Below are 12,671 nucleotides of genomic sequence, written 5' to 3' on the forward strand. Positions count from 1 at the left end.
CCGTGGTGCGCTACGTTTATAAGGGTCCTTGGCTTGACCCAATGTGAGGTTATATATTTTCTGAGTGGGATGCTTGGCGTCCCATGTTACACCGTCGGAGAGCAGCATCCAAACTCGAATCAATAACCTTCATGTAGTTGACCGGGTCGTCGTCCTCTATTCTCTTCCCAACTCCGAATTTTACTTCATCATCCCCATACCTCAAGGTGAGTGTTCCGTCATTCATATCTACCACCGCTTGTGCGGTGGCAAGAAATGGTCTCCCTAGTATGAGGGGGACCTCGGTGTCTTCCTCCATATCGAGTATGACAAAGTCGGCTGGGTAGACGAATTTGCTTACCTTTACCAAGACATTTTCAATGACACCTTGTGGGAATTTGACGGATCTATCAGCAAGTTGTATGCTCATTTTTGTAGGACTCGTTGTTCCTAGGCCGAGTCTTTTAAACATTGATGAGGGCATGAGGTTAATGCTAGCCCCAAGGTCGGCTAGTGCATTACGAACGGGGGACTCCCCGATTGAGCAGGGAATCTGGAAGCTTCCGGGATCGATTTTCTTTTGGGGAAGTTTATTGAGTACGAGTGCAGAGCATTCTTCGCTTAATTTAACTAATTGCAAAGTTTCAATTTTCTTTTTATGAGTGAGGAAGTCCCTCATGAACTTAGAGTATTTGGGCATTTGGGTTAGGACATCAATAAAAGGAATATTGACATGCAATTGCTTTAGTAGACTTTCGAACTTCGCGAATTGCTCATTGATCTTTTGACGAATTAACCTACCGGGGTACGGAACTCGAGGAGCCTTGGTAGGGCTCTGGTGACGGAGGGGAGTTCTTCTCCTGCAGAGGTGGGGGTACCGTTTCTTCTGTTGGCGCTTCTACAAGCCCCACGGTGCGGTTTCGTAGCGTGATGAGATGAACTTGCGCTTTTGGGTTTGTTTCGGTATTGCTAGGTAATGCGCCTTGTGGTCTCTCGGCAAAATTTTGAGCTATTTGATTTAATTGTTTTTCTATGTTTTGAATACTAGCTTGTTGATTTCTAAAATTTGATTCTAATTGTAGAAATCTTTCCGAGTTTTTCTTTTCAGTGTCGGAGATGAGGCGAGATACAATATCTTCAAGCCTTTCTCGTCCACTTTGTTGTTGAGTGAAATTTTGTGACTCATTTCTTGGTTGTTGAAAGTTTGTTCGTTGGGTTTGTTGGTTACTACTATTGCCGGGTTCTCTCCAACCAAGGTTTGGGTGGTTTCACCATCCTTGGTTCTAAGTGCCCTTTGGAGGACCCGACGGCCTAGGTCTATTATCAATGTAGCTTACCGATTCCTGTTGATCGTCTGTTTCTTTCATACAACTCCAATTTTGATGTGGCCCACCACACCCTTCACAAGCCATAACCGAGACTGTTTTTGTCATTTCTAACTTTTTTATTTTTGAAGAAAGGGCCTCGATTTGGGCTTGTAAAGAAGTGTTTTCATCGACCTTATGGGCGCCCGGGGCAATAGATTTATTGCCTCGGGGGGTGTGCCATTGAAAATTGGTTTGAGCAATTTCCTCAATTTAGTTATATATTTCATGCGGGCGTCGATTACCTAAAAGTCCCCCGGAGCAAGAATCAAGTGTCTGCCTTGTGTGTGGCAACAGTCCATTATAGAAAGTGGATACTTGTTGCCATATCGCAAGACCATGATGTGGACACTTGCGTAATAACTCCTTGAACCTTTCCCAAGTTTCATATAAGGATTCCCCGTCCTCTTGTGAATATGTATTAATTTCAGTCATTAATTTAGCCGTTTTAGCGGGAGGGAAATACTTATATAGAAATTTTTGGGCTAGTTCATCCCAGGTATTTACCGATCCAGCTGGGAGAGCGTTGAGCCAAGCTTTCGCTCGGTCTTTTAGTGAGAAAGGAAACATTCGGAGGCGGATGGCGTCGTTTGATGCTCCATTGATCCGAAAGGTATCACATATTTCTAAGAAATTAGTAATATGTAGATGGGGATCCTCGTCCGCAAGCCCATGGAAGGTTGCGGAGTTTTGGAGCATTTGTATCAAATGCGTCCGAAGTTCGAAGTTATTAGCTTCAACATTCGGAGCATTGATAGCGGCGCCTAGGTTACCTACGGTGGGTCGTAGATAATCCATGAGGGCACGTTGGTCCTCCATTGGAGGTGGATCACCCGAAACTTTCTCTTGGTTTTTAGCTTTTAATCTTTTTCTGAGAAATCGTTCGGGTTCTTCTAGAGGTTCTTTTATGTCCTTATTAGAACTGGAGCTCATACACTATGTAGGATGGCGTCTGGTTCCAAGTCCTGCAATAAAAACAGAAAAGAAGGCTGGTCAGAAGGTTCACCACGGCCCCGTGTTCAGCGAACACGCCCGTGGTCGGAGTTACAGTGATTGTTTTCCAGATCCCAGTTACTGGAAGTTGGATACGGCCCCGTGTTGCACCGACACGGCCCCGTGGTCAGTCTTCTGTAACTTGGAAAACTAAAAACTGCCAGTAACGATGCTGGGCACGGCCCGTGTCCGACCAGGCATGGCCCGTGCTGAGCTCTGCAGAAGCTGAAAAATTATGAAAAATCCTAAAAATTTAAAAGAAAAATAAAAATACGATTAGGCCGTTGATTCCTAACTTTCTTAAAATCCTTGTGTCCCCGGCAGCGGCGCCAAAAACTTGATATGCGTGAAGTGTGTTATATTTTTAATATATATTTTAAGCCCCTTTACACTTTTAGCCAAGTTTTAAATTTATAAAACACGATATTTACTAACACTAAACACACATATGGGCAAGTGCACCCATCGTGGACGTAGTATAGTGTTGGTAAGATACCGAGGTCGTCCAAGGACACAAGAGCTTTTAGTACCGGTTTATCCTCAACGTCTAATCAAATCAAAAAGTTAGAAAAAAGGTTTTTAAACTAGAAAAATAAAAACTAACTAAATGCTGAAAAATAAGAATAAAATAAAAACAGATAGACAAGATGAATCACTTGGATCCGACTCGTGTATTAGTATAACCTTTAATTATTTTCGCACTTTTGCACTTGTTTAAGAGATTATCTTAGTTATTGTAGTAGGCCCCTCTTTTGAAGGCGACGTTACCCTCAACCCAGTAGTTTGAGTCAGCAAGGATACAATCCTAAAGGGTTGGATTATTGGAAGATAATGAATTAAGTTATTAATGCAAATTGTGGTAGGCCCCGCTTTTGGCGGTGACGTTACCCTCGGCTAAGTAGTCTGAGTCAGCAGGGATACAGTCCTAAATAGCCGGGTTATAGTATTAATAGTAGTTAACTTATGAGGGGGTCAAAGAGTTTGGATCCCCGCCATCCAATACCTATGGGCATTGAAGGAGATCCTACTAAATTTGACCCAGGTCCCTTGCAGGACCTCTAAACGCTGAACAAGGGCAAGACCCTTACCAAACCGTTCCCTTAACCCCCGACCAGGTAGCCAACATACCTCCACATAGAACGTGGAGATATGAATGGTGAAAATCTTTTATTTTATATAGACAGTAAAATACTGCCAAGACACCACAGACAAATGATAAGGAAAGATCACCTTCAACATAAGCAACTAGTTATTAAAGTCATTAATACAAAACCAAATAAAAAGTGCAAAAGATTAAAAATAAAAAGTATTATACTAAACACTTGTCTTCACCAAGTGATGTAAGAGACTTAGGCAAACATAGCCTTGATTGTCAAGAACTCTTACGATCAATCTTGGATCCCGAGACGACTCACACACTCTACGATGGACAATGGATGAGGGTGGTGGATGATGGTGTTATGGTGGTGGTGGGTGGTGGATGAAGTGTGAGAGAGGTGGTGTGCCAAGGGATGAGTTGGAATGAAACCAAGCACTCCTATTTATAGGCTGAACAGAAGGCTGGGCACGGCCCCGTGTCCGCTGGACACGCCCCCGTGCCCGTCTGACACTCTCTCTCTTCATTAATTGTAATTCGCAATTACAATTAATGCGCCTGCTGTACTTTCGCCACGCCCCCGTGCTCACTGGACATGGCCCCGTGGTGGGCACTAGAAGCTTCTACAGGTTTGTCTTTTCTGCTGCTTCTTGGGCACGGCCCCGTGCTGGCTGAGCACGGGGCGTGTTCAGGCTTCTGTTTTCTCTTCTTTGCTTGGGAGGATGCCGTTGAAGGTTCGGGCAGTCTACTTTTGTTCCTTTTCTTGTATTTATGTTAGAATTAGCTGTCTTTTTGCTTCTTTTGTGAATTTGAGCTTATTTAATCCTGAAAATACAAAAGGAAGACAAAAACACTCTTTTTCCAACTTTAGTACTTAAAAAGGGTTAGTTTTATGCCTCATTTGATGTAATTTATATGTTGCATTTTACACACATCACTAAAAACTACCCGAAAAGCACTAAAAGTGACAATTTCAACACTTTTCCGCAGAAATTCTGCAGAAATCAGCCATTTAATATTTTTACAACATGTAAAGGTGCAATTTAACATAGAATTCATATGTGGATACCTTCGGGTACCATCCGAACCAATAACTACATCAATTCACACAAGTTACACAACTTAGCGTTCAAATAACGTCTAACCGAAACACTTCGAAACGAATATCTGAACAATATCAGATCTTTTTTTAGTGACCATCTAGTATTATTTGGATCATTATGGTCTAGTAATAGTCACTTAGCACCTTCTTAACACTTAAACACTTACACATACATGTTTCCTAACATTTCACTTAAAATTTCTAACACTTGAAACACTTATAAACTTTTCCCTAAACAAGACCCCCCCCTTATGTGGGCCGCCCCATCTGGGACCCATATGCACAACTTGTTGCTAAAAATATCTAGATATTTCATGTTTAACCAAGTGGTGTTTCAAGTGGATGATTATATGTATTGTAATCTTATCCTAACTAGACACTTTCCATCATATTTTACAACTTTCAAAACACACATCAGGTTTTAATAGTGTGAACACGTGCGAACTGGAAGAGTGAATGCCTGTACCCTGAGTTTTCTGTCTAAGGCTAGAGTGTTCGTACAAAACCACATAATCGGACCAATCACTCTTACCTGGGAACTCTTGGGGTGAGTGTTCACTTATAGGCGAACATGTCTTCGCGATACATTATTTTTGACCCATTTACTTTGACTAGACATTGTGTGTCGCTTGTTTGCTTTGCGATGCGTAACCACCATCTTTGCTTTTGTTGATTTTGTTTCATTTCATCCTCTTCATCCAATCATCTCACTCGTTTCCTTTCATGTTTTCCTCTTTTAGAATGCCTCCTCGACGCGAAAACCAGATAGCTACTGCCGAGCTGGCAGAAATTATTGCACAGCAGATGGCTGCTCATTTCCCAAATCTCTTTGCTCAATGGAACCAAGCCAACAACAACAACAATGCTCCATGCAATTTCAAGAATTTTAACTCGGGTAAACCACTCAAGTTTAGTGGTTCTGAGGGAGCAACTGGGCTTCTTCAATGGTTCGAGAGCATTGAGAATACTTTTCGCCACGTTCAGTGTCCGGATAATCGCAAGGTCGAGTTTCTTCGAGCGTGTTTCAGAAGAGGGCTCTTACATGGTGGAATGGGGTAATGAGAGACCGTGGTGCAGAAGTTGCTCTAGCACAGACATGGGCTGAACTTAGAGCTCTTATGATGAGGGAGTTTTGTCCTCGTCATGAACAACGAGCGTTGGAGAAAGAGTTTGATGTTTTGAAGCAAGATAGTGGCGAGCACAGGGCATATACTGATAGGTTTGAGGAGTTGAGTCTGCTTTGCCCGACTATGGTTACCCCACTCGACAAGGCTATCGAAAGGTACATCGACGGCCTGCCTGACTCGGTACAAGACATCATTACTGGTAGTAACCCTACCACACTCCGTCAGGCGATCGAGTTATCAGCGACATTGACTGAGTCACAGATTCAGAAGAATAAATTACACAGGAAGGTGACAAGGGCAAGAAACAGTCATCTGACAAGGAAGATAGCAAGAAAGGTCAAAACAAAAATGGAAAGGATTTTGGTTCATCGAAAAGAGCAAGGAAGCGCAAGGCTTCCCAAAACTATGCTGTCACTGCCCAAGCTAACCAGGCAGCTCCCAACCAACCCACACAGCCTCCAGCGAAGAAGCCCTATTCAGGGAATGCACCTTTGTGCAATAGATGCAACAGTCACCATCAGCCGCAACATCAGTGCCGTTTCTGTACTAACTGTGGGAAGTCAGGTCATCTTGCCGATGTTTGTCGGTTTGCTCAAAATCACGCAGTTCCGAACCCAGCTCAACAAGTTGCTCAGCCTCCTGCTCAGCAACAGGGTCAAGCTGCACGACCACACTACCCACCAGGTGCTTGCTATAACTGTGGGGATCTGACCCATTACAGAAACCGGTGCCCAAGGCTGGCCAACTAGAATGCAAACCAGAATCAGGCTCAGGCTCGAGGTCGAGTCTTTAACATGAACGCACAAGAGGCACAAGCAGATGATAATGTGGTGAACGGTACGTTCTTTATTAATAATCAGCCAGCATCTGTTCTTTTTGATTCAGGTGCCGATAAGAGTTTTGTGTCGTTATCTTTTGAGCCATTGCTTCGCGTGTCTAGAACGAAACTAGGTAAACCATTGACAGTAGAAGTGGCTAGTGGTGAACCCATTGTTCTTGATTCTGTTCTCCGCAACTGCCAGTTGAACCTTAGCAACCATCTTTTTCCTATTGACCTCACGCCTATGCAACTTGGAAGCTTCGACGTTATTGTGGGTATGGATTAGTTAGCCAAGCATCACGCAGAGATAGTTTGTTTTGAGAAGATCATTCGCATGCCGATTTCGTCAGGTGAGATCCTACAGGTTCGTGGTGAGAAACCTGCTAGTGGTCTCAAACTCATGTCTTGTTTTAAAGCTCAGAAGTATCTGCGGAAGAACTATGTGGCATTTTTGGCACATGTCGTAGCAGATAAGGGCAAAGGTAAATCTATTCAAGATATTCCTGTTGTTCGGGATTATTCTGAGGTATTCCCTAAAGATTTACCTGGTCTACCCCCAACACGCCAAGTCGAGTTCCGTATTAATCTCGTACCTGGTGCAAATCCCATTGCCAGAGCTCCATATCGTCTTGCACTATCCGAGATGCAAGAGTTGTCTAAGCAGCTTCAGGAACTCTCAGACAAAGGTTTTATCCGTCCTAGCTTTTCACCTTGGGGTGCTCTCGTTCTTTTTGTCAAGAAGAAGGATGGATCTTTTAGGATGTGCATCGATTATCGTGAGCGTAACAAGCTTACCATCAAGAATCGATATCCCCTACCTCGCATTGATGATCTCCTTGATCAATTGCAAGGCGCTTTTTATTTTTCAAAGATTGATCTGCGATCTGGATATCATCAACTCCGTGTGCACGAAGAGGATATTCCCAAGACAGCGATTCGCACTCGTTATGGGCATTATGAGTTCACAGTCATGCCATTCGGTTTGACTAATGCTCCTGCTGTTTTCATGGACTTGATGAATAGGGTCTGCAAACCTTATTTGGATAAGTTCATCATCGTTTTCATTGATGACATCTTGATATATTCGAAGACGCGAGCTGATCATGAGCAACATCTTCGTCTTGCTTTGGAACTCCTAAAGAAAGAGCAACTTTTCGCCAAATTCTCCAAGTGTGAATTCTGGCTTAAAGAAGTTCAATTCTTAGGACATATTGTCAACGAACAAGGTATTCATGTAGATCCCTCCAAGATCAGTGCGATTAAGGATTGGAATACGCCTACTACTCCTACTGAAGTTCGTTCTTTTCTTGGTCTTGCGGGTTATTATTGCCGCTTCATTGAAAACTTCTCAAAGATTGCAGTTCCTCTAACTGCTCTAACTCAGAAGAACAAACCCTTTGATTGGGGATTCAAGCAAGAGGAAGCGTTTCTGACTTTGAAACAAAAACTTTGCGACGCGCTTGTCCTAACTTTGCCCGAGGGTAATGATGATTTCGTCGTTTATTGCGATGCATCTAAATTGGGTCTTGGCTGCGTCCTGATGCAAAGGAACAAAGTGATAGCATACGCATCGAGACAGTTGAAGATACATGAGAAAAACTACACCACTCATGATCTTGAGTTGGGTGCAGTTGTCTTCGCTCTTAATATTTGGAGACACTATTTGTACGGTACAAAATGTGTGGTTTTCACTGACCACAAAAGTCTTCAGCATATCTTCAATCAGAAAGAACTCAACATGAGGCAGCGACGTTGGGTTGAACTTCTAAACGACTATGACTGCGAAATTCGCTACCATCCTGGTAAGGCGAATGTCGTAGCCGATGCTTTGAGTCGCAAGGAACGTACTAAGCTTCATTGTGTTCGTATCCAATCTGTTATTCAAGCTCAATCCGATATCCAAGCACGCATTTCTCAGGCTCAACAATCTTGTGTTTCACAAGGTTTGATGGATAAGGAATTTCTTTATCACATTACACCTGCTCTTGAACTGAAGGACAATGGATCGTATTACTTCATGGACCATTTGTGGGTCCCAAGCCAGGATAATCTTCGTACCTTGCTTATGGATGAAGCCCATAAGTCTCGTTATTCTATTCATCCTGGCTCAGATAAGATGTATAAGGATCTTCGTATTCAGTATTGGTGGCCTGGTATGAAGAAAGACATTGCCTTATATGTATCAAAATGCCTTACTTGTCTTAAGGTTAAGGCTGAACATCAGCGTCCTTTCGGTTTATTGGAGCAACCGGAGATCCCAGTTTGGAAATGGGAAAACATTACTATGGATCTCATTACTAAACTCCCGCGCACAAAGAAAGGTCACGATGCCATCTGGGTAGTTGTTGATTGTCTTACTAAATCAGCGCATTTCTTGCCAATTCGTGAGGATTTTTCGGCTGACAAACTTGCTCAAATCTACGTGGATGAAATTGTAGCTCGACATGGTGTTCCTTTGAACATCATTTCTGATAGATATGCTCGTTTCACTTCTCATTTTTGGAGAACCATGCAATCTGCTATGGGGTCCCAACTTAATCTGAGCACAGCTTTTCATCCGCAAACGGATGGTCAATCTCAAAGAATAATCCAGACTCTGGAGGATATGCTTAGAGCTTGTGTGATCGATTTTGGTGGTAGTTGGGATTCACATCTTCCATTGATTGAATTCTCCTACAACAACAGTTATCACTCCAGCATCAACATGGCTCCTTTCGAGGCTCTCTATGGTCGAAAATGTTGTTCACCAGTCTGCTGGAATGAGATCGGCGAGGCTCAGCTTACTGGACCTGCCCTCATTTTAGAGACAACAGATAAAGTAAAGAAAGTTCGTGATAACCTTTAGACAGCTAGAAGCCGTCAAAAGAGTTACGCGGACCTAGAACGCAAGCCCTTGGATTTTCAAGTCGGTGATCGTGTATTACTTAAGGTCTCACCTTGGAAAGGTGTGATCAGATTCGGAAAGAAAGGAAAACTTGCACCTAGATACGTTGGACCATTCAAGATCGTCGAAAGAATCGGTAAGGTAGCCTACAGACTTGAGTTACCTCCTGAACTTGGAAATGTTCATCCAACCTTCCACGTGTCCAATCTCAAGAGGTGTTTAGCTGATGAGAACCTCCACATTCCGCTTGACAAAATTCGTGTTGATAAAACACAAAAATTTGTTGAGAAACCGGTGGAAATCATGGAACGTGAAGTCAAGTGGCTTAAACTTAAGCGCATTCCTTTGGTCAAGGTTCGCTGGGAATCTAAGCGTGGACCCGAGTTTACTTGGGAACTCGAAGATCAAATGAAGGCAAAATATCCGCATCTTTTTCCACGAGTTTCCTTTAAATAAATTTCGGGACGAAATTTCCACATGTAGGGGAGACTGTAACATTTGTGCTTGTAATCATTGTGAACAGTTCAATTATCAATAAAACAATGTTATTTGATCCCAACGTTTGTTTGGTTGTGTTTTACATTTTTCATGTTTTGACTTTTGTTCGATTTTAAACTCTACATCGCTTTCTGGAGAATTATACGCAAACTGGTGCGTAAACGTACTCAGTTTAATGCGACAAATACTCCGGAACATCAACATGTACTCAACATACCCTAAACAAACCTTTACATAACTTAGAAATAAGTTTTTAAGGCCTTGGTATGGCAAAAACAAGTTAATTCGCTTACAGGGACTAAACTTGACAAACTGCGAAATTATGACGATTCGTACTAAAACAAACATTCTGGAACATGACCATAAGTTAAACACACCTTAAGTATCCTTGACATAGCTTAGAAATAGGCTTTGAGAGGTTCGGTGTGCTAAAATAAACTTTTGGATCATTCAGGGCTAAAAGTGTCAAAAAGTGCACAAGTTTGCACTTTCGCGCATAACTTAGTTCTGTATACATCCAAACATCCAAAAATTTATGTAAGCATCCTTATATTATGCCTTAGTGCTTGGCATAAGAAAAATCCATTCGTCGCGTCATTTGGATCGTTTTTCGCATTTATGCGCATTCCGTCGTAATTAAGCGAACATCGCGTTCGTACGACCAAACGAACTGACATCCGGAATATTTTTGAGCATGTTTCATGTCCACAATGTTTAGGCATCATTTTAGGGGCTTAAAGTTGGCTTTACGGGCCTTAGAAGTGTTAGATATGGCTTAAATATGCAACAGGGACTAAAACTGTCATTTCTGAAAGTTTGTGCTGATCAGACAAGGCCAGGCGGCCCGCCTGAGTTTTGTGTGTATCCTGACGCGGGCCACGTCAGACATACAGACCAGGTTCAATGTTTTGATCCACTTGCAATGGCCTTTCGATCACCCAAAGGGCAACGCCACGTGTCAAATCCCTATGGTGGAGGCAAAATAAGCCACCACAACTTTGCGACAAGTGTACGGATTGGATCGTGGCACGATATTCAAGAAACGATCCTAACGGTCTTGCTTTTCCTATAAATACCCCCCCCCTTTTGGTTAAAAACCCACAAAATCTGATCTAAAGCTCTAAGTTGAGGCCTTTGCTTCACACCTGAGCTCCTGGATCGAGATTAGCTTTCGGGGACCCATCGTAAGTGTTCTTTCGTTCTTTTATTCGCTTTTCAAGTCCTAAAGTCAAAGTTTTCTTTGACTTTCTGCGTTGACCAGCCTATGGTCAACACGAAGTTCGTTGGAACTTCATAACGTGAGCGTGATCACGATGGTTATAGTCCATAGTGACTATACCTACTGATTACCACGTTATCTAGGCTCAGTGACGAGTCGTAGTTTCGGCCAAAATGCGCATTCTTGCGTATTTTGTAACCAAACTACTCGTGGGTATCAAAACCGTTTGTTTTGATACCAAACCTGTTTTCTAAACTTAGTTAAGCGTGTTCTAACATGCTTAGCTCGTCACTTTTAGTTTAGTGCTCATATAGGGTCGTAAGGTAAGCGATCTAAACAATCGCTTACACTTCCGAACCCGACCCACTTGGTCGATCATTAGGATTCGACCAAACACATTAGGTGACCATAGCTGTATAGGGAATAACCTTTCGAGGTTATACCTTATGGTCACAATGTTAGGCGTTCCAAACGCGCTTCACGCGAACGACGCGTTAAAGTAGCATAAGCTACCTAAACGCGTCGTAATGGGTCATAAGCACTTAGGTTAGGTTTCATTTTAGTATAAAGGATTTGTTAAACCATATTACACGAGTCTCCATACTCGTTTGGTTTACGAACCCGCATACTATCCGATCCTCCGATTTAGGTCCGGTATATTAACATAGTTACCTATATTAGGTGCCGTTTAATATCCGTGATCTCTAGCAGTATTTGGTTGTTATACAAGAACTTCAAAGCAATCTCAGGTGAGTACATAGAACCCCATCTTTTAAATGCTTTCAAGGTGTCTATGTGAGTACATAGACCCCTCTTTTACTGTTTTCCAAACATTTTGGGGTGAAACACATGTGCCTACTTGTTACTTTCATGCTTTCCATGTTTTCACATCATATACCTGCTATGTTCGTTAGTACATTATAGTACATGATTTCATTACATTTCATGCTATGTATGCCCATTGTGTGCGTACTTAGTACATTGTTTTACATTACATTCCATGCTATATATGCCCATTGTGTGCATACTTAGTACATTGCTTTACATTACATTTAATGCTATGTATGCCCATTGTGTGCGTACTTAGTACATTGTTTCACATTACATTTCATGCTATGTATGCCCATTGTGTGCATACTTAGTACATTGTTTCACATTACATTTCATGCTATGTATGCCCATTGTGTGCATACTTAGTACATTATTTCACATTACATTTCATGCTATTTATGCCCATTGTGTGCATACTTAGTACAATTGTTTACATCACATGCTTCCATTTTGGTATGACTTTTGGTTTGTTTAACATGCAACAATACATTCATTAACATTAGCTACGCCGTTCGTTAGTAGGTAGTGGTACCATAGGAATTGACAACTCCCGTTCCGGACATCCTAGGTTGGTTTGGATGAAAGGAATGACCGAATTCGATACACATAACTTAGATAAACCTTTAATTTGTATAAGGGTTATCGCCACAGTCTCAAGGCTTGGATGTATGCATTTTCACAATACCGCATAAATGTTTGTATCAGTATAGCATGCATTTGTTCCACAAAACATAACTTTGATTTAAACCATGTTTTAC

General features: G+C 42.1%; 1 non-coding gene across 1 annotated transcript; it reads left to right on the forward strand.

The window, feature by feature from the left end:
• Nucleotides 1-1,677: 1,677 nt before the first annotated feature.
• Nucleotides 1,678-1,784, forward strand: LOC118491736. Its single transcript, XR_004892181.1, has one exon. It is a non-coding gene; the product is annotated as a small nucleolar RNA R71 (small nucleolar RNA).
• The last annotated feature ends 10,887 nt before the right edge of the window (nt 1,785-12,671 follow it).

The sequence above is a fragment of the Helianthus annuus genome, chromosome 4 (genome assembly GCF_002127325.2).
Source record: "Helianthus annuus cultivar XRQ/B chromosome 4, HanXRQr2.0-SUNRISE, whole genome shotgun sequence".
NCBI classification, from domain to species: domain Eukaryota; kingdom Viridiplantae; phylum Streptophyta; class Magnoliopsida; order Asterales; family Asteraceae; genus Helianthus; species Helianthus annuus.